The sequence below is a fragment of the Mustela lutreola genome, chromosome 2 (assembly GCF_030435805.1).
Source record: "Mustela lutreola isolate mMusLut2 chromosome 2, mMusLut2.pri, whole genome shotgun sequence".
In the NCBI taxonomy this organism is placed as follows: Eukaryota; Metazoa; Chordata; class Mammalia; order Carnivora; family Mustelidae; genus Mustela; species Mustela lutreola.
The window spans coordinates 191,244,855-191,268,456 of NC_081291.1; the positions used below are offsets into that span (position 1 = coordinate 191,244,855).

Here is a 23,602-nt window from a genome sequence, read left to right on the forward strand (position 1 = left end):
GGCAGAGAGGCAGGCAGAGAGAGAGGAGGAAACAGGCTCCCTGCTGAGCAGAGAGCCCGATGCGGGACTTGATCCCAGGACCCTGAGATCATGACCTGAGCCAAAGGCAGCGGCTTAACCCACTGAGCCACCCAGGCGCCCCTTAATCTGAATTTAATATCAAAGTAATTCTTGCCTCATAAAATAAGCTTGAGAGTGTTTTGTCTTCATCAAATTTTGGAAAAAATTGTGAAGGACTGACATTAATTCTTCTTCAAATGTTTAGTAAAATTTATTAGTGAAGTCATCTGGTCCTGGCTTTTCTTCCCTGGTTTTGAATACTAATTCAATCTCTTTACTTGGCATTTGTCATTCAGATGTTCTATTTCTTTCTGATTCTTCTATGTTGGCCTATGAGAAACCCAGGTTCGTAGGTTGTCTAGGTTGACCAGGATGTCTGATTGCACTCTTAGGAAATAATATATTGAAGATTCCCTTTGGAGTAATCTTTAAACATTAAATGATATTTAATATGCTACTGTCTATCAGGAAGGGACCACTTAAATTATGAATCATCATAGAGTAGAATTTATGTACCTTTTATAAGTATGAAGAAGGTGTGTATTAATATGCATATAGTATGCATACACCTTTTAAACGAAGGTGCAAAAGAGTGCTATGGTATGTTACTTTTTATGTAATAGAGTATTAGGTCATATGTTCTTTGTCACTTGTATAAATGTAGTCAACATCAAGAACATAAAAGCTCAAAACAGTAATGATCCTTATTTTTTGTTTGTATAGGTTAGATGAAGTTGGAACAGAGATAGATTGCCCACTGTAAAAATATGATAATCATATATAAATATGTCATGTATAATATGCATATGTACACTTGTGAAAATGTGTGTATACATGATGTGTACATATAAGTGTGTATATGTTTATATGCAAATGTATGCATGTATATATAATGATATATATATATATATATATACAATGATACAAACATAAAAATTGCACATTTCACCACATATGTGTGATGTTTACATATACAAACTCCTGAAAATTAAATTTTAAAAATTTACTTGGGTTATATGAAAATGAGTCATTCACTCTGTTTAAATAATTTTCTCTACACAAAAGTAATATCTGTGCAGCCAGTCCAGCATTCTTTGTCTGGGTGGTTAAAATGTAGCTTTGTTGTCTACATTTTACTGATCTGATGCCAGTGTTTTGACACTGGTTCTTGACAATGAAAAGATTTCCCTGGGCTGGAGCCCTAGATAAGTGTATAAGACAGAATATTATGGATTCATTCCAGGAGCACTAGGAAAAAAAATCCATCTGCACAATAGGAAGTGTAGACTGATACATCTATATTTGCACATTGTGACTAGCCCCAGATTTTTTTCCCAGTGTCCAGTATGTTTTTGCATAGTTCATCAGCCATTAAGAAATATAGCTGAACTGGACTTTTAATAAAGGCTTGTTGAAACAAGGGCACACAGCCCTTGATAAGAATTTATTTCTACAATAAATTACAATCCTTTTCAATCATAAGAACCCACACTCTCTATTTTTGCTTCAAAAAATAAAATTATATATATTCATTAAATGTGAAATTTGTGAAAGATGCCCCGAATAATGATGCTCTGTAATGCAGCCACAATGATGCATTTGACACTGAGAGAATAGCAATGCCAAGTTCTCATAGAAATGTCCCTTGAGCAATATACAATACTTGATAGCATGCTCAGCAGATTATATAATTCTTTTCTTTTATGACATACTTGATATAAAGAAAATTTTCTATTATAGTAGGTGCTTTTCAGTGATTGCTGTCATAACAATAATACCTAATATAATGGGCTATTTTATAATCCACAAAACACTTTCCTTCATATTATCTCATTTGTTCCTATAGAGGTTAATAGCATTTTAAAGAAGGCAAAACTAAGTTAAGAAATGTCTGTTTCTTGTTCAAAGCCAAATATCTAGTAAATACAGATGTAGAGACAAACTGGATTTTGTGACATCTTATTTTGTACTTTCTTTATTGTGTTTTCTTATATCCTTAAAAAATGATGTGTTCCAAAATATCCTAAATCTCCTACAAAGATACTAGATCTCTCACTAGGATGGCATATACTGCAAATGTAACCACTGATGTTACTGTGTAAGGGAATTTTTGAAATCTATTATGTTTGTGAATGAGAGTATTAATATTTTATTATTATTGTTATTTCCTTTGTGAAGGAAACTCCATTCTCAACCTATAGCAGCCTGTGCCTGTAAGTACCTCAAAATAATTTCAAGGCCCCTGAGCATATACCATCACAGAGTCAGCTGTTAAAACTATATATCCCTTAGGAATTCTGGATATCCTTCCCATTGTCCACCTTTGTTTTAGCCCAGTGAAATTGATAAGGAAATACCTTCCAGAGAGCAGAGCTAGAGCCTCCCTCCAGATAGGAGTTTATGTTATGTTTGCACAGTTGTATTTGGTAGAACTATACACTAGTAATTTCTTCGTATGCTTTCTAAAGGGAAATTTTTTTTTACAGATATATGATTCTTTCCCCATCATTATACATTCATTACTATTGAGGACAGAGGATGCGCCTACTAACTTCAAGTTAGTGGACTATGACGTATCATCTACTGTCTTGATACAGACATACACAGGAAGCAAACATCCTGGGCTTTGAGGTTGTTTGGTAACTGGGTGAACTTTGGGGTCTGTCCCTTGTGAAAAGATTGCATCTTTCAATATATGGGAATCAGTATGCCACTTGATAGTAAGCTTGCCAAAGGGATGGACTATAAAAGGATTAGTTATTTACACAGAAACAGAAACCCAAATTATTGAAGTGTAGTGTCCTCAAACACACACACACACACACACACACACACACACACACTCTTTTCCCAGACTCTTTGCAAATAATGAATTATTTATTCATTATGACTGTGAACTAGTCAGAGACTTAGGGGAGAATTGGTAGTAGAAGCTCCTAGAATATCACCTTTCACTTTTCTTCACTTATAACCTATAGAATTTGAACATGATAGTCATCTGACTGACAAGTCAATAAGTAGAAGTAAGTTGCCTTTCTCTAACCACTGGAAAAGGTGACTAGAAATAGCAGGACCACTGTGTTAGCCCTGTTATCAGAGATGTCCAGTCCTTCCCAACCTACTGCCAACTTTAGTGCTGACATGTATGCAAAGCAGCTTCAGTGCCTAAGAAGAGATCTAATAGAAGATATTCCATCTATGGGGGAAAAAAAGTAATATAAAAGGAACTTTTTTTTAAAGTACAAAATTTTATAAATTAAAAAAAATACCAACAACACTCAAAGAAAGGCTAGAAGATAAAATTTAGGAAACATCTTTCAGAAAATAGAACTAGAAAGTAAATAAATGGAAAATGAAAGAAAATAATAGATATCAATTCAGTAAAGCATATATCCAATGAGTAGAAGCTTCTGAAAGTCACACAGAATTGCTGTTGGGAGATTCTCAAAGAAAAATGTATGAGGAAATTTAATAAAATTGAAAAGCATTAGTTTGCATATTGCAAGACCCATTTAGTCCCTAGTCCAAGGAATTAAAATCCCCCCCCCCCCACCAAATACCTACAGGGAAGTTTATACTTATGAAATTTTAAAAAAATTTGGAGGTTGGAAAAATCATATGGAAGAGAAAGTGAAAGCAAGCAAGAGATAGAGACTAAAAGATTGACAGAGAAGGGATGGAGATTTCCAACAAACCGATCCTTAGCCATGTTTAAAAAATCTTTTGTGATGTAAAAAAAAAAAATTAGAGTTATGTGAAGTTTCAAAAATGTCAAATCTTCTACTGGGTTGTTCCTCCACTTCCACACTATCCTTTGCCTCTCAAGGGATGAAGCTGATCTGTTCTACCAGGCTCTCTTGCCAGCAGAAATCTGGGCTAGATGCTACCATTGAGAGGCTATTACACAACTTTTGGAAAGAGAATGACGGGCAGGTCCAAGGACAGAGAGCAGGAGGTTTGCAGTGGATTCTGTGGGAACTCTTTCTTAATCCTGCAGGCAACAAACCCCTGCACTGCCAATCTCTCCCGAAAGCCAAGAGCAGTTTCTATTTTGAACTCTGCTCCCCTAGTTTCTCCAGGCTTGGAAAATCTAGATTGCTTTCAGGTTCCTGATGGAGCTCTAATGGGCCTCCCATGCACAGTCATAGGATGATTAAAGGAAGAAGAGAAAAGGGAGAGAAAGAAAGGAAGGAAGCAGGGAAGGCGGGAAGGAAGGAGGTTAGGGAGAGATAGAGAGAAAAGGGAGCTTGAGGGAGTGAGCTGGTTAGGGAAGGGAGAAGTTAAGTGTTGACGGAAAAAAAAGCAAGTGGGAAAAAAGCAAGTTACTAGACTGTGTAATTGGTGTTAAAATAAACATGGAAAGCTCAAAAATCTCTAGGTGTACACATGAACGGTGTAAGGAAAGCTGTGGCAGAGTGGACACTTACCAGTGAATACTGATTCCTCCAGAGCAATGGGATTAGAATGGGATAAAGATAATTTAAAAATAATGGGATGAAGCTGATAAAATACGTTTTCCGTTCTGCATGTTTGTCCTGCTTGATTTATGGCAGGGATCTTAAATCATTCTTTTAAGTACATACTTCAAAATTCAAATGTGGTTTTAAGAATATTTTCCCTTACGATCCCTAAAAGGATGATAATAACCCTTGTCCCTTTTGGTCTTTCATCTTCAGTTCACTCCGTAGTTCTTCCTGATTTCAGAATTGAGTGGAGAATATAGTTAATTAGCGTGATAACAATGTTTCTTTCTCTCTTTCTTTCTTTCTTTTTTTTTTTTTTTAAGACTTTATTTCTTAGAGAGAAAGAGAGAAAAAATGAGCAGGGGAAGGCATAGAGGGAGAAGCAGAGTCCCTGTGGAGCAGGGAGCCAGATGTGGGACTCCATTCCAGGATCCTGGGATAATGACCTAAAGGGGCTGGCAGACCCTTAACTGACTGAGCCACTCAGGCTCCCCCATAACAATGTTTTTAATGGTCTTTGTATAAACGAGTGATAAGCTCTGGGTTAAAATAATATCTAAGTGTATATAATTGGGAGGGAGCTGTGGTAGAAGCAGCAGGAAGCAAGTTTAAGTTACATAATACAGGTAAGCTATCTAATGCAGCTACTAAAGAGGCTTTAAGCAGCGATTGGGCAAGTTTCCAAACCATAACATCAAGACAGCACCCCACGGTTTTCTTTGCTGCACACCTGCAGTGTCACAGAAACAAAGACAAGAACAGAGCTCACTGTCTCCTTGCTGTATGTTGAAAAATGTTGCCATGAAGTGTACCTGCCTGCTATGCAGATGAGCTTTTTTGATTCTTGAGTATTTGGAATGTTACACACAAATAGGAAATGTTAGTTGCTCTGATAAGGTTTAATCAAATTATTTCCTTGAAGGTGTATTTTTTTTTTATTATTATGAATGAACACATTGACAGAAGGTATGATAGGAGCAGGAGCGGTGGTGTCTGCTTGTGCTGGTAGCACATTATGTTCACATCATGTTTTTGAATTTCCTTTACAGATAAGCACTGTGAGTAATTGTAACATGAAGTGGTAATCTACCACTGATATATGAAAATAGAGAAACTGAAATTAAAAACATCATTCAACTGAAATTTTAGACTGCACTGTGGAAGGCTGGGCTTCCAGATGCACAAAGAATGCCCACTTGAAAAGAATTTTGCACTCCAGTCATGGGAAATTTTGTCTCAAATAAATTAGCAAGCATTTCTACGAATAATTGATTAGCTTGTCATTGTAGATAATATGTGTACATTTTTAAGTTTTGATACAAAAGATTTCATTATCCTACTAAGCAGATGGATTATGTTTCTCATTTACATTATGCATTAGAATGTTACAGTTTAGGTGATCTTTGGCTAAAAACCAATCGCAATATATTTTGATAGTCTTCCTGATTACATGGCATAGATGAAAAGAAATCATAATAAATTTAATTGAATGTAAGCAGTTTTGTAAATGAGTTTTAAATGTTAGCATTAAGTAAGTAAGTAGAGATTTTTTTTTTTTAAGAATTTTATAACTAAGCTAATCTAGTTTAGTGATTCCCAAACCAAATCTATCCTAATGCACTTTTAGAAAATTCCCTGTCCTCACTCTAATTTAATTAAATTGATTCTCTGCATCTGGGCCAGGAAACCTGATTTTTTTTTTTTCCAGACTTCTCAGGTGACTGATGACCCTCTCTTTTTTCACATTTCTGATAGAATCCAATTCCGCTTGTGCATACATGAGAAACTGAAGACCTAGAGAGTTAAGGCAAATGTTCAACGGGAGATTAGAGCCTTGTTTGACAGGATGCTGCCATGTGTAGCATCTTGGTCACTGTGTTCCTACTGCAGAGAGTACTCACAGATTTTGAGCGGCTATAACTTGAAAAATAAAAATTAACTTTTAGATCACAGGACAGTGGCCTGAAAAGATGACCCAATTTGTTTATTTTAGCAACCATGAGAATCCGAGAAAAGAAGGCTTCACGGTATCTGATTCTTCCTTTACCTAATGTTGTCCATATTGCTTTGGTATAAGAGGGCATGAAAATCAATGGAAAAGTGAATTTTAGCCTCTCTGAGTTTTTTTTCCCCCCTAGAATTTTAATTTACTATTGCAGGCAGCTTCGAAGTATTTCTTTCCATTTTTAACCTTCTCAATCCCTTGTTGCTCAGTACAATTTTTACTGAGGAGTTTAAAAGCAGATCATATAGAAATTGAATGTTCTGTTAATATTCTAAATATTAACACCTACAGTGTAGAATTATCTTCTGAATTTCTCATAAATTATTTAACTAACAAAAGATATATGTAGCATATGGAATTTTGTCAGAGAACGTATGAAATAATCACAACAAATGCGGACATTTGTGTAGCTTGATTGGACATTGAGATGTGATCTTAGGGACTTGAATTAAGCTCTATTTCTCTGTTTTCTCATAATTAAAATGGAGTGATAAGTAACTCAGAGGGTTGTTGTGAGGGGCGAGAGGCATGGAGTTGCAGTGCTCAGATATCCTTCATTAAAAGCAGCTGCAAGGAAATGCAAAGTTGGCCATTGTCCCAGGATGCCACCTTCTGCATCCATGTTAGCATTTGCACGGAAGCCAGCCTTCTCCCAGGATGCTCCCAATCACTGACTGATCATGGCAGGGGTCCTGGTACCGCCCACTTCTGTAGGATTCCGGGCTTCACTCACTGGCTGCGTTGGTTCAGGGACTTCCATTGACTGGGCAGAATCTTTCTGGGAACGGTGCTATAGCCGGAGCCTCTTGCTCTGAACATCCTTCCTTCTCCCTCTCCTTTCCCCAGATGCCTTGCCTGCTGTGGAGTCTGAAGCTTCTTCTTTTCTACTCTTCATTCCTCACCTTTATCCTACATAGGTATCTCTGCTAATAAATGGCTTTCACATGTCATCCTACCATGGTGCCTGCTTCTTGGAGGACCCAAAATAAGATGTTGGAATAAATAATTTAATATTAGTAAAAAGATTTAGAGTATTGTCTGCACAAAGTAAGCGCTGTTTAAGCGTTATCATATAAAAATAAATAGGGCAAAGGGGATCAGGGGTGCAAACTTCTACTTACAAGGTAAATAAATCCTGGGGTTGTAATATGCAGCATGGTGACTAAAGTTAATAATGCCATATTGCATATTTGCATAAAGCTGCTAAGAGAGTACATCTTTAAAGTTCTCATCTTTAAAGTTCTCATCATAAGAAAAAAATTATAACTATGTGAGGTTATGAATGTTTACTAGACTTACTGTGAGGATCATTTCAGAATGTATACAAATATCCAATCACTATGTCATACAACTGAAACAAATATAATGTTTTATGTCACTTATAGCTCAATTAAAACTGTAAGTAAAGCTTTTGAGTAATACCGTGAATAATTTATTATATATGTATACATGAAATAAACTGAACAGAGATATAAGAATGATTATTCTTGAACAAGATCAAAAATGTCATTACTGCTCATTTTGCTACCAGTAGTATTATTTTGGCAGTTGTATTTAAGCTCTTGGCATAAAGAGCAAATTGTGATCTTATTTACTGAAACAGGCAATTATGTTACAGTTACTTTAATTTCCCTTAAAACCCTTTACCTAGAGTTAAGGAAAAAAAAAAACCCGGAAGAGTAAATGCAACATTATAATCTCATCGCTTTCCCTGTACTGTATTTAGTGGCTCTCATGTATTTAGCTTGGTAGAGCATTAATTGAAAATTTAGCAGCGTATGCTGAATTCACCCTAGGGTCTGTGGTGTGGTATGCAAAAATTAGTAAGACAAAAGACGGGTTGCTTTGAAGAATTGTCTTTCGTTTTGAATGGAGAAAGGCGAGAAGGATGCAGAGTTTAACAGTTTTGTTTACAGAAGACTTTGTGATAATTAAAACATACAACTGCTTTAGTCAATGTAGCCAAACATGGAATTATTCATGAATGATAATTTACTGATTAAAGATAATTTGTCCATAAAGTATTAAATATTACAAACTATCTCCTCAAAATTATTTTCAGCAGTTTATGTAATTCTTACTAAGTTACCAAATTTGGTCTACAAATTCCATAAAACACTTATTGAATTTTCTTATGGAAAACTTGCATGTAAAAGGAAAGGAGCTGCTAATTGACCCCAGAACATTTCCTATTTCTTTTTTAAAATTTGATTAGTGAGCGAAGACACTTAATTCTCTGGACTAAAGTAAAATGGAAGAATTGGGTTTGAATATGGCACCGCCACCTAATAAACTCTGAGATCCCATGATTTTTCCAAGGCTGAGCTTATCTACTAAATGATGATATTCCATATTTTATATTAGGAATTATGGATATTTTAATTTGTGTTTTATATTACCTGGAAATCTGTGTAAGTTTCCTTCTCTGTGCATTACTCTCCATTTGCTCCCCACTACTCTGTGCCACCTATTAGGAAATTGGTGGTTAATCCATCTAAAGCTGCTTCCAGACTAAAACTCACTTGCCTTGGAGTAATTAATCTTGAGTTGGTTTTTAGCCTCATTACTCAAACTGATGGGGCCTTCAACGGAGTGGCAAACAGGGAATTGTGCTGAACAGCAAGAAAAAGAAGGATTTGGGCCAATTTCTTGTTTCATAGGTCTTTACAGTCTCATTGGTGCTCATTGCTCTCTGAGGCCTTCTGTGCCCTCAGGTAGTGTGAATCTGATCAGGTATCTCCAACTGCAGTCTCCTCCTGCCAGTTCAAGATCCAGTGGGAGCTGCCAACAACAAGATACGGAGGAAGCCAATGAAAATAGTGTGCTTCTACTAGTTATCCCAACACCCAGGCACTCCACTGATGTCCTAAAAGGAGCACATTCTTACAGAATATTCAGCAAAGGAAAGAGAAAAGGGAAAAACAAATAACCGGTGGGAATAAATCTGTGCTGAGAAAGAAGCTAAGAGGATCAATTCTTTATGCTCACTTCCACTTCAAGTATGTGAGAAGCCCACACTAACACAACCATATCACTTCTGTTGTTAGGTCTGCGGACTTCCAGATTTGTGCAGTGCACTACCTCATTTTTGAGCTCAGACTGGTAAGAATAATTTCAGGAGCACCAATGACTCTGTTTGTTCAAAACTACTCATGGGGTTCTAAATTCCATAAAGGAACATGGAATTTTAGAATACACATTTTGAGGTGTCATTTGTGTTTTATAGATGGAAAAGTTGGAGCTAATAATGGTGATACAAGTTATTCAAATTCATGCATTTAGTAATAGAGTTTTGATTTGAACCCTATTATCTCTCTATTTTATTACTTGTCAGATATTTTTAACAGTTTATCCTAATTAGTTCAGGAAAGAAAATGCTTATTTTAGTGCTCTATAAGTTCAGTTTGAAGGTAAAAATAATCTCTCACCTTCTGTCTTCTTAAACCTCCTATCTTGCCTTCCCTAACAACCATCTTTAAATTTGTATTTTTATTCTTTTTTATTTTAGAATTCAGAAATAGTGTTTTCCTTATCTTCCTACCCCCAAAGCGTCCACTATGTACGTTTATTCTCATACTCCTTTAGCTTTCCATCTACATTAATAAAAAATATCACTACTTCTGTTAAATGCTCGTCTTGCTTAGCTTTCTCATGAATTTTATGCCGGTGACACAGATGACAAGACATCTGATTTAATCAGATGTCTTGCCTTCTTCTGGAACTTGCATTCCAGGTTATAATCATGCACCTCTCAGCTTACAAAACAAGCAAAACAATTAACCAACAGGCCAAAAAATAAACATAAGCTCAAACATTGCATAATTGGTTCATCTCTCTGTAATGCAATTTCTATGTTCTTTTCAGAGCAAAACTTTAGAATATATATATATATATATATATATATATATATATATATTTCAGCATTTCATCTTCATTTTTTTAAAAAGATTTTATTTATTTATTTGACAGAGGGGGAGAGATCACAAGTAGGCAGAGCAGCAGGCAGAGAGAGGGAGAAGCAGGCTCCTTGCTGTGCAGAGAGCCCAATGCGGGGCTTGATCCCAGGACTCTGGGATCATGACCAGAGGTGAAGGCAGAAGCTTTAACCCACTGAGCCACCCAGGTGCCCTCATTTTCTTTTCTCTCTCTCTCTCTCTCTTTTTTTTTTTTTTTTTGAGTTTTTATATTTGAGTCTATTCTTCATTTAACTTTTGAAACACTACTATAGTTGAATATTAAAAACAATAGCAAGTAGTGAGCTATGATTCAAGTCCTTCACTCATTCACTACTGCACATAAAATGCCAGCAGTGTATTCACTGGCCCCATTAAGAGGTCTGAAACTGGACATCACCCCTGGGATGATGTTCATCCCATTGTAATGGTACCCTCTTTCCTGATTTGGATCAAAGTCCACCAGTTCTACCTGGTCCATTTCATCAGTCTCTTCTACTTCCTTCCTCTCAGGTAGGAGTTTTTCCGGCAAAGAGAGTTTTTCAGGAGAGAGAAAGCCATTCTCAGGAAAGTTTATCTTAAATTCGATGATGAGGTGACCCTTCTCATATGGTCTAAAATAAATTGGCATTTAGCACACACTTGATATCTCTATGCTTGATAATTTGACCCGGATGAGAGGTGATGACAATGGTTTGATTGTCAAGAGTAGATATTGGCTTTTGAAAATGGCACAGTGCTTCAACAAGCTGTATGTCCATACACATGGAAAGGTCTGCTCCTCGAGGAGTAAAAACAGCATTGTCCTTCTGATCTAAACAATGATAATTATCTCCTGGTTCCAGTTCTGGATCTTGGTCTCCCTCACCATGGGATGTTATCTTCTGGCCATCTTTCATGCCTTTGTCAATATGAACTTCTAGAATCTTCTTCTCTTGAACTATCTTCCTTCTATTGAAGCTTTGACATCTATCTTTAGGACTGATCTGTTCCCCATGACCCTGGCACTCCATGCACACAGAATGAATTTGCTGATGTGTGTGTACAACAAAATTATTAAAAGTTTTATTTATAATTGGAATCACTGAATAAAAAAAGCAAAACAAATAAGCTTAAAAAAGGAACTAAACCATTGTCTAGAATGTCCTCAGAATGTCCATACCTTACTAGCTATGCTTCCTTTGCACCTGGCTGACATGACAACAGTGGGTCAGTATACACAGCAGTTGCACTAGCAGCAGTCCAAATTTTCCCCTAAAGCTTGCCCAGGATAAAGCAGGAGAACAAGAGGAGAGCATATACTCTGCCAAAGTAAGTGTATTTATATACTGCATGGAATTATTAACAACCTGAACCTTTTCCCTCACTTTTGATAGTTGCAGATTGATGTGGTAATTGCCATCGAGCAAATGCAGAATGCATGTTGAATGCTATAGGACTTTGCTATCAATATTTGTAATGGTTAGTTTTTCCTATGTAGCCAATTATCCCCCAAACTCAGTTGGCTTAAAACAACAATCATTTATTCAGCTCATGCTTTTGTAGAGCACAGATTTTCTGGGCTGGACTGGGCCTCGCTGACACTAGGCTTGGACGGCCTCACTCTAGAGCCTTGCAGTCAGGGTGCTTGTCAGCTGGGTCAGTGGCAAGGACTGGGAGCACCTGTCCCTCATCAAGCACCAGGCTATCCTAGTTCATCCACATGGCAGCAGGTTTTCAAGAGAAATTAAAAAGAAATAAGCTAAATATGCAAGCATTTTCGTGTCTCTTTTGCATTTGCAACTGTGCTTTTGACCAAAATGCATTATGAAGTTAAGACCAGAGCCAGTGTGAGAGGTTCTGGTTCATGTATGTAGACATAGAGAGATGTGAACAAATTGCAGGCCTTTCATTGAACAATACAGATCCATAGTCAAAAAAGCATCTCACCTTCCCCATTACACCTTGAATGTTTTTGTTAGTGATGTCATTAATTTTCATTCATTTTAAATTACATTTATGACTATTATAACGTACCTACTAAACCTCTGATTCTTGTTTGATGAACATTAGACATTACTGTTTGCCTTTGGTTATGTATATATGAGTAAGTGTAGGCCGGGTTTCTGCAGTAATCATGAACATAAAAATCTGGTAATTAAAAAAAAAGGTTTGTCTTTTATTTATTTATAGCATGAGTTGGCACATGGGGAGTGTATGAGAAAGGCACACAGAGGGCTCTTCTCATGATAGTGTGGGGACAAGAGAATGCAATTTCACCATGTTCCCAGAAGGGGTACAAATACTGAAAGGTTAATTCTCCAATGTTTGTTTTCCTTGACTCAAACTGTTATAATTAGTTAATTATTTGATATTAAGTATTTTGCAGTATATTATCATTAAGCTGTTTATAAATTTATTTGCTCCCTCAATGAGTGGCAAGCTAATTTGGAACTTTTTATCATATTATCTTCTTTTTTTCAACCTTTCACTTGGACCCATTGCTTCACTGATAAAAATCATCTATTTACCTAGTCAATCTTTATAGCGAATAAACATTCCCATGTACCCAGTCTTCAAATGTTCACTTAGTTAATAATTATGCATATATATGTACAGAGACTATCAGATAATCTTGCCCTGTCAGGGAGATCTATTCACCTATTAAATATCTTTGAGGGGACAAAAGCTTTTTTTTTTTTTTTTTTAAATTTGAGAGAGAGCAGAGCAGGAGAGAGAGCATACAACTTGGGGGATGAGGGCAGAGCAGAGGGCAAGGGAGGAGCAGACTCTTGAGCTGGGAGCCCAACAAAGGGGCTCAATCCCAGGACTCAGACATCGCGACCTGAGCCTAAGGCAGATGCTCAACCGACTGAACCACCCAGGGGCCCCAGAGGGGACAAATTCTTGATTTGGGGAATTTTCTTCCTCTGAGTGAACTGATAAGAGAAATTTAGAATGTCTGATAATCTAAGCCAGCTGTCTTCTAATTTTCCATAGTTGCCTCTGAAATTCTTCTTACTATACATTCCATGGCTTCTTCCTTACCTCCTTTAGATAGCTGTCATGTTAGGGAAAGATTGGACTAGATAATTTGGGATGATTTAATTCATTTTTAATAATGCCACTTGTGTAGTTAATAAAGAAAGAAACTTCTTATATTCAAACAGCATTCTAAGGTTGAAAGCAGTCTTCCTTAGTCAAGGTAAAAGCATTTTGGGTTTATGTCTTTCAGTTTCTCATGTTACTGAAGGCTTACATCTAAATTTTTTTATAAAGATTTTATTTATTTATTTGATAGGCAGAGATCACAAGTAGACAGAGAGGCAAGCAGAGAGAGAGGAAGGGAAGCAGGATCCACGCTGAGCAGAGAGCCCGATGTGGGGCTCGATCCCAGGACTCTGGGATCATGACCTGAGCCAAAGGCAGAGGCTTTCACCCACTGAGCCACCCAGGTGCCTCTAAATTTTTTTTTTTTTTTTTAATGTAACGTGCTACCAACAAACCCGGATCACAGCAGGGATGCTCCATAGCCAACCTAGATGTACATGTTAGTATAGTAGTTTTACCTTTATTTTTAAGAATATGTGAGCATTTGGGCCACCTGGGTGGCTCAGTCAGTTAAGTGTCTGCCTCTGGCTTAGATCATGATCTCGGGGTACTGGGATTGAGCCCTGCACAGGGCTCCTTGCTCTTTGGGGAGCCTGCTCTTCCCCCTGCCTGCAGCTCCCCTGCTTGTGCTCTCTTTCTCTGACAAATAAGTAAATGAAATCTTAAAAAAAAAAAAAAGTATATGAGCATTTAGGGGACATGTAAAGGTTTTGTATTTGCCCCATAATAACTGAGTAGAAATCTAGCTGCTAGTGTGTACCTGCTGCATCTAGAGTACCTGAAAACAGTTTATTTTGAGAAGTAAAGATTACAGTTTCAGATAATCTTTCTTACCTGTGTTTACTTATTTAGTTGGAGATAATTAAGATGTTGTACCTTGATAATTTATTTAAAAGTGCAATTTAGAAGTGTCTTAATAGTTCCACCTTCCTCAGAAAACTTGTTTCTTGACAAATTCTATTCTATTTTATTCAACCAATGTCCTGGGTATTACTGAATTTTATTAAATAGGCCATCTTTTCTTGATAAATTTTACTGAAGTGTAACACCTTCCGACAGAAGGTAAACAAATCCTAAGTTTGGAGCCTTGTGAATTTTCACACTGTGAAACACAGCTACATAATTAGGACAAACTCCCAAAATACTACTCCCTGTATACCCAGAAGTCCCACTTGCCCTCTTCTAGTTAATATCTCTCAAGGAACACCGTATTGGCATCTAGCATCATATTAATAAAACAGTAAAATATTAAATTTGGCAGATAAGTTCAGGAATATCTTGGAAAGAGGTTCATTTAAAATAAACAAATGATGGTATGGATAACTGGAAAAAAAGGATGTGAAAAGGAAGCTGACATAAAGGGCAAGTTGAACTTGAAGAGAACAAAAAACATTATTTCTATTTATTCTCACCGGGAGGTATATGATGTCAAATGACCAAATTACTTTTGAAAAAGTGGTCCATAGGTCAGGTTATAATAAATGCAGTCTCATTTTTACAATGCCATCTATTTCCTCAGGGTAGTGAAAAACAAGGACAATTTTTAGTAAAAATAATAATGCTTTAGGAACAAATCCTTCCTATTCAAGCTGTTAGGGGATACAGATGGCATGGTGCGGATAAACACAATTTTAACCTCGCACTTTTCAAGGTTTTATCAGCTATTATACTCAGCTGTGCTTTGGGGGAGTTCATTCTCTGGGAGCATAATAGCAAAGATTTGCCTCCCTAATATTCTGGTCCGCCTAATAGAGAAATTAGAGCCACCATTAGTCTGGAAAGAGCTTTGCAGAGTGAGTCATTTAATGTCTAAAAGCTGTAAAGCCTTTTGCCCAGATGGATGATGGGTATACATGTTGGCTAGCTTTCCAAAGTATGGCTGATTAAGCTGAAACCTTTCCTGAGTGCTTTTCTTTCTATTTTAAGTCTCAGCAGGAAGGTCATGCTCATGAATGAGAGTGTCTAAGCTTAGTGATTCAGGCTATGTATGGAGAATGAGCTGGCACAGGGCAAGATTCTCTGTGATGCTCATTCCGCGTCTAAATGGATCTGTGCAGTATTGGGCTTCTTTCATGAAAATACCTACAATTACTTGAAGATATTGTAGCAAAATGTGTTCATTGTAATGCTCAGATATGCACCTCTGCTACTGCTTCTGCTGATGGGTACCACTTGGGCATCCCTTCTTGGTTTGGGACTGTGTCGGCTGCTTCTGGCCCGATTAAGACTCTCTAACTTTGGAAATCACAGAGACAGGACTCTCAAAGTGACCTGCCCGTGCTGGAATACCAGCTGTTCAGTTTGAAAACTTGGGACGGGCTGCTGCCTTATTCCTTTTACACTCAGCATTTATCTTCTCACCCCTTGAATTCCCTATGCTAATGCCTTTTTTATTATTTTGTACTTTTGTGCTCTTATATTATATTAAGATTTTCCTTGACACCTGGGGCTTATTCTCAAGGTTTTTGGTTGAATATAAAAGACAATGTGTAAAATGACTTATAGTGGATGTTAAAAATTATTTTTTCTTCATTGTATTTCTTTTCCAATACACAAGTATTTATTGGTTATCTTCTGGATCTATAGGATGCATTTTTTTTTTTTTTTTTTGCATCTGTAAAGGCAGAGATTCTAAGTACTCAGCAATTACTGACATGAATAAACACTGGCAAATCTCCTTGGGGCAGACAGGAAGCATTCACATGATAACATAGGTTGGTGCTGCCTGTCTAAGAATAAAACAAAAAGGTAAGACAATTCAGAAATTCTTGTGTCAACGCAGGATTTAACATGAAACTTCCTGATCTGTTTATTTCTAATATTTTGTTCCTAGAATTATTCCTGTGACTCATCAGGTCAGAAGGGATACTATTCAAAAATCAGTGTAATTATATCCCAACATTTTATGTGTAAAGCGTTGATCAAATGTGTATCTGGACACATTTTTCTCCAGTAACCTTGTTCTCCAAAAGATATTGTCCCTTGATTTTCCAATTCCATGTCTCAGATGCCCTATTGCATCATAGAAAGCCTTATAGGATGGTGGCTAGGAGTAGATAATCCCAAGTTGCATTGTCTGGATTTGAATCCCAGTGCTAATATTTACTAGGTTATGCCTCAGATATTAATAGATTTAAGATCCTTATCTTTATCTATAAATCAGTAGTAATGGATATAATATTAAGTGATAGGAATATTATGGAAATTAAGTAAAATAATTACTGCATGTATTTTGTTTGGAAAGCTGCTTGACATGTATTAAGCCCTAGAAAGGTATTTTTTAGGTATGCTTCCAAACATTGTGTAGGACTTCATGGTTTTATTGGTCTCTTTTTTTTTTTTTAAGATTTTATTTATTTATTTGAGAGAGAGACAGTGAGAGAGAGCATGAGTGAGGAGAAGGTCAGAGAGAGAAACAGACTCCCCGTGGAGCTGGGAGCCCGATGTGGGACTTGATCTCGGGACTCCGGGATCATGACCTGAGCTGAAGGCAGTCATCCAACCAACTGAGCCACCCAGGCGTCCCTATTGGTCTCTTTCTGATCTGGGACTGGATACTGATTTTTTTTTTCATTCTTATGCATCAAATACACTATCCTGTTCTCTGTTAGGTAAAAATTGTTAGATTGCTCATAACTTATATCTCCACACCCAAAAATAATGCTGGTAAACATACACATGTATTTAAAAAAGTATTTTGTAAGTAGATCTATTGATGAGAATTCACACAACATAACAAGTCAATTTTAGATTGACTTTAAGTTACACGGGCATTCTGATAACACTAACACTCACTGTGTATTTCTGTTAGTAATGCTCAGGGAAGACCATGAACAAAGTATTTGGATATAAACTCTTAACCAAGTTTTAAATTCCAGTAGCCTTTAAATGATCCAGTTGGATTCAGTTAATGATTCAAAAATCATAAAATTAAATGAAAATGTGAATGTGTATCAGGAATTTGAAAACTAAAATATTTATGTGCTACACTACAAAAAATTCCCATAGAAGGAATACTTGATGGCCATCCCTGCTTCCGAACCACTGCCCCTCAGCTAAATAAGGAAGAGAAAAAGAAAGCAAGGGCAAGGAGCTCTGTCAGTAAGATGACGAGGAGTCAGACACAACATTACCAGCTACATCTATCGAAGCCAACTGAGTCATGAAATTGACGTTTGCTGCTGTGCAGTCTGGGATGTGTATTTGCCAGCTGCATGCGTGTATCTTCACCTTAAACTGAGGTGAGGTGGTGATGAGTGGAACCTATTATTTAAAGGAAGGAAGGAAGGGTGGGAGAGAAGGAAGGAAGGAAAAAAGAAAAGAATAAGATGATAGGTACATGAAGATAACGTTCTCCATCACAAATACTAAGGTTACTTGTTATGGAGTTAAACCGTGTATTTACTGTTGTTTGTTACTCAAAGCATTATATCCTGTTCTCAGTGATACACACATGACGACTCTGTTTTCCAGTGAGGTTTACATGGTTAGAGAAAAGCAACTAGTGCTACCCCTTGACTTATCAGTCAGATGAGTGGGGTTATGAGCTCAGTTTATTGTCCATGAAACCATAGGTGTGCCATCTAATCTCACTGCACTTAAGCTTTCACCTCCGTAAAATGAAGGCTGGATTCGATTATTGCCCTAGCATGTTTTAAGTTTAAGGTTACATGACTCTAAACATCATCTCTTTGTAAAAATACAGTTGAAGATAGTATGACACTAATTAAAATTCCATTAAAGTTTTGGATATTTCAAGATATGCAGTTGCTTATTGTCATGTATTGCAGTTAACCATAACTATGTATTTTTCTGTGCTATCTGGTGAAAACAAATGTCAAAGTAAACTATGACAGTCTGTATTCCTATCAACTCTATTTGGAAACTTTTCTGTTGGTTGTTTCATTACAAATGGAGATCAACTGGGGCATCTGAGTGACTCAGTTGGTTAAGTGAATGACTCTTCATTTCAGCTCAGGTTGTGATCTCAGGGTCCTGGGATCAAGCCCTGAGTTGGCTCCCCCCTCAGCACAGAATAAAATAAATCTCACAAAACAAACTGAGGGTTGCTGGGGGGAGGGAGTTTGGTAGAAGGGGGTGGGATTATGGACATTGGGGAGGGTATGTGCTTTGGTGAGTGCTGTGAAGTGTGTAAACCTGGTGATTCACAGACCTGTACCCCTGGGGATAAAAATATATGTTTATAAAAAATAAAAAATTAAAAGTCAAAAAAAAAAATTAAGAAAAACCCTGAATCCATCCACTTTGATGACCTCAAGTGATATTTGTCATTTTAACAGAAACACAGCTCTTATTCTGGGTTGCTCTTTAGTATTTTCGTGAAATGGGTCAGGTTCTTTGAAAATATATAGTGTTTGAAATATTAATAAAATGTGTTTCATTTTTCAAAAGCACCTTGAGTGCGTGTTGTCATTTTTTTTTTCTATGTGAGGCATCAAATCATCAAGTGGGATTTTATTTATCATCTAATCATAATATTCATCTTAGTGAAAATGGATAGTCAATGCTCAATTTAACATGGCTTTGCAGCTGATCTCTCATAAGAGTATTATGATATACTTATAATTCTTTCTAAACCTAATATTTATTTTTAGAAATTATTCATTAATAACTCTAGCGAATGTAGCCTTCCTTTGGCAAAGTGTCATAACTGAAAGAATACCACAAATGAGAAGTCTATTGAATGTGTATTGTTTTCCCTTTCTGCCATCTACCCCATTCTTCAGCACATGAAATCATTAAAACATCATTTACTTTTCCCAATTCAAATGCAAATTGTATGTTGGACATATGGTATGATAGCAAATTTGGCCGTTAGCACAGAGATGGAGTGCTACGGTTTTCAGCTTAAGTGCCCTGAAATTTGCATGGAAGGTCAAATGGTATTATATTAGGTTTTCTCAAAATAAGTGGATAGCACTGATTAGCAAAATCTAACCAGGGATGCTTCTAGAAAAGAAAAACAAATAAAGGTTATAAAAATGTTTTCTCCCCTCTTCATAAAGCTGGAAAATGTTCCTTGATATATAAAATGTGAATAGTTTTACTTTTTTAACTGTTATTTTGAGTTATAAAACTGCTTTTAGCAAGCTAAATTTTTTGTTAGAAAAATATTTCCTGTATTAACAAATTGTTGGTGGGTAGATATTTAAAGTAATTCTGAATGAATTAGCTTTAAAATAAATAATAACCTAAGTAATCTTCATTATATACTGAGTAATGTTAACTTTTTTTAATACAGAAAGTTAGTAAGTCAGAGTTGAACTATTTTGCAAATAACAACTTAGTATAATTTTTCCCATTTCATATAATATAATAAGGGATAACCACTTAAATTATTTTAAAACTCTCTAGAAGTCTAATATAATCACCATGAAATGTAATTTAAAAATTTAAAAGCTAAATGAATATTTTAATGGCTTCAAAATTTATTAATTTAAAATAGCACCTATAGTAATAACAGCAAGACAGTTATATAGGCACACTTTCTCATGATCTAGAATAAGAATTCCCTGAGGTGCCTGGTGGCTCAGTGGGTTAAAGCCTCTGCCTTCGGCTCAGGTCATTATCCCAGGGTCCTGGGATCGAGCCCCACATGAGGTGCTCTGCTCAGCAGGGAGCCTACTTCCCCCTCTCTCTCTCTGCATGCCTTTCTGCCTACTTGTGATTTCTGTCAAATAAATAAATAAAATCTTAAAAAAAAAAAAAAAGAATTCCCTATGGCTCATACGGCGCATGGTCTGGTATGACATCCAGATTTCATACAAACAGGCTTGTATTTGGAAAAACCTCTACTTCTACTTGTTTTCAGTTCCATTAAATTTTCTAGCTAAATAATGCTTCATAAACTTACAACTTAAGTTCAAGATAGTTAAAAAATAAGTGCACGGGTATTCATATCTTTATCTGACAAGGGGGTTTTGTTGTAATTCAGCTCCCAAACTATCTTTTTCTTGGTATATCAGTACCCCACTTCTTCCTCACAGGTCACATATTGAATTGCTACCTGTTAGGGGTAGAATTTTATGCCCCCCAAATTCATATGTTTAAGTTCTAATCCCAGTACCTCAAAATGTAAACTTACTTGGAAATAGGGTCATTGCAAATGTAGTTAGTTAAGATAAGGTCACCAGGATGGACCCTAATTTAATATAACTAATGTCCTTTAAAAGGGGAAATTGAGACAGAGACATGCACACATGGAGAGAAGGTGATGTGAAAAGACACAGAGTAAAGATAGCTTTCTAAAAACCAAAAGGAGAGTCCAGTCAAACATCTTTCCATCATAACTGTCTTAAGACCCAAACCTGCTGATACCCTTATCTTGGACTTGTAGCCTTCTGAATTCTGAGTTGGTAAGTTTCTATCTTTTTAAGGTCCCTGTCTATGGTACTTTGTTATGGAAGCCCTAGTGGATGAATGTGCCATGTTTTTGTAATTTTCAAACCATCCAGTCTCAATGAGCTATTTAAGTTGTCTCAACCATTGAATATATTCATTTTCTTCAGTGGAATATAATCAGCTTTTATTCCACCCCCCCCCCCCACCTCTACTCACCATGCTTGGTTTTCTCTATTTTTTCTAAGGCATAATTTCTTGATGTTTGAAACACATTCTAAATAACTCAGGGTTTGATGTCAGTTACTTTGTGATTATTTCATTGTGCACTTAGCCTCATCTCAGTGCCAGGATTTAAAAGCCAAATAAGATGTATTCATTGTTATTAGCCAAATATTGACTTCCTGGAAGGTGACTGAAACTGATGAATTTCCCAGGATGTGAGATTTTTCAGTGCTAATCCCAGAGAAGTCTACAGTGAACCAGGGTGAGTTGGCACCCTGAATTTGGCAAGATAAAAAAGGTGGAGTAAGGTCTTGAAAAAAGTGTTCCCGAGATTATGGTGGTCTCATGAAAATGGCAAAACAAAATCAGACCTCGAAGGGCAAATGTAACTGAGAGAATCCCGTGCGGGATGTATGTGAGAACTGAGCTTTATGGAAGGCTAATCTTCCTCTCAAAGCAGTTACTGGATTGAAAAGTTGTATAGAGTAGGAAAAAAACCCTAAAAATTAGTGAAGAGTAGAATGGGAACTTTGCCAGTGTCATGATGAGGAGACAACAATTAGAATTCAGGTTCTTTTGGGGGGATAGAGCCAAGAAAATACAATAGTTCGTCAGTTCAAAAACCTAGAGTACTGCATCTTGTGGGTAGAATGAAGTAAACATGGCCTTACCCAAACTTCAACCCCCTACTGGAATATGGTAATCAGACCCCACTCTTTATATGGCAAAAAGTTGATAGCTCTCAGGAAAATGTGACACAATATATGGCATTTGACTTAGAGTCAGTAGCATACCAAGAGATAGAAATCAAAATAAATAACTTGATTAATCTTCAAGAAGACAAAATAGATAGGACACCTGGGTGGCTCAGTGGATTAAAGCCTCCGCCTTCGGCTCAGGTCACGATCCCAGGACCCTGGGATCCAGCCCCACATCGGGCTCTCTGCTCAGCAGGGAGCCTGCTTCCCCCTCTCTCTCTGCCTGCCTCTCTGCCTACTTGTGATCTCTGTCTGTCAAATAAATAAATAAAATCTTAAAAAAAAAAAAGGAAGACAAAATAGAGAAAAGGTAGAAGAAAGGAAACATAATACAGATAGAGATAATAGAAAACGTATAGTTAAGATGGAGGATTAAGTTTTAATATAGTTAATACAAATTGACTAATTGCTTAAATTAAAAGACAATTTTCATATTGCACACACACAAATCATGCTTATGCTGTTTAGGAGAAACAGTTTAGAAATAAGGACAAAGAAATGGTGAAAGTAGTGGGTAGAAATAGTTTTAACATGAAAGGAAATTCAAAGAAAATTGATGCAGTTAGATGTCTGCTAAGCGTAACTTAAGGCAAAGAGAATTGGTAAATATGGAAACAAAATAAAAATTTAATAATGAGTTTATTTTGAATTAATGAGTGTTTTCTCTCTGGGCGTGGGATTTACTCACTTTCATCATTTCTATGGAACATGGTACTGGAAGTCCTGACCAATAAAGTAAGTCAAAAAAATTAAAATATATAGGGGTGCCTGGGTGACTCATTTGGTTGAGCATCCAACTTTTGATTTCGGCTCAGGTCATGATCTCAGGGTCGTGAGATCAAGCCCTGACTGGGGCTCCACGCTGAATGTAAACCTGCTTAAGCTGCTCTCTCTCCATCTTCCTCTACCCTTCCCCACTCTCTCCCCCTCTCAAAAAAAAAAAAAAAAAATCCATATATGTATATGGATTGGAAAAGAAGGAATAGAAGGAATATAATTGTCATAATTAGAAGACCATTTTTAAGTCACTCTTATTAGAAGGGGCTGAAGATTTTCTTTTCTTGGTTGTAGAGTCACACGATCTTAATTTCTTTCTTTTTCAGCTTTATTGAGATATAATTGAGAAATAAGGTTGTAGGATGTTTTAAAGTCTACAGCATGATGATTTCATATACATACACCTTGTGAAAGGATTGTCCCATCAGGTTAATTTACATCCATTACCTCACAAATTTTTTTTTCTTTTTGATGAGAACATCTAAGTTCTACTCTCTTAGCAAATTTCAGTTATACAATATAGTGTTAGCAACTACAGTTACCATGTTTTGCATTAGATCCTCAAACCTCATTCATCTTACAACTGAAAGTTTACAGCCTTTATCACCCTCCCCTTACTCCCATTCTCCACTCTTAGTTCCTGGCAATTGCTGTGTTATCTGCTTCTGTGACTTTGGCTTTATTTTGTTTGTTCATTTGCTTGTTTCTCTTTTGTTTTGTTTTTAGATTCCACATATAAATGATACTGTGCAGTAGTTTGTCTTTCTATCTTCATTCACTTAGTATAATTCCTTCTAGGTTCATCCGTATTGTCCCAAATGACAGGATATCCTACTTTTTTTTAGCTGAATATTACTCCATTGTGTGTCGGTATGTGTATCACATTTTCTTGAGTCATTTATCAGTTGACAG

The 23,602-nt window shown here is 36.5% G+C and overlaps 1 pseudogene; it reads right to left on the reverse strand.

Annotated features, from left to right (window-relative positions):
- Positions 1-10,855: 10,855 nt before the first annotated feature.
- On the reverse strand, positions 10,856-12,419 carry LOC131825664 (dnaJ homolog subfamily A member 1-like; annotated as a pseudogene).
- Positions 12,420-23,602: the final 11,183 nt, after the last annotated feature.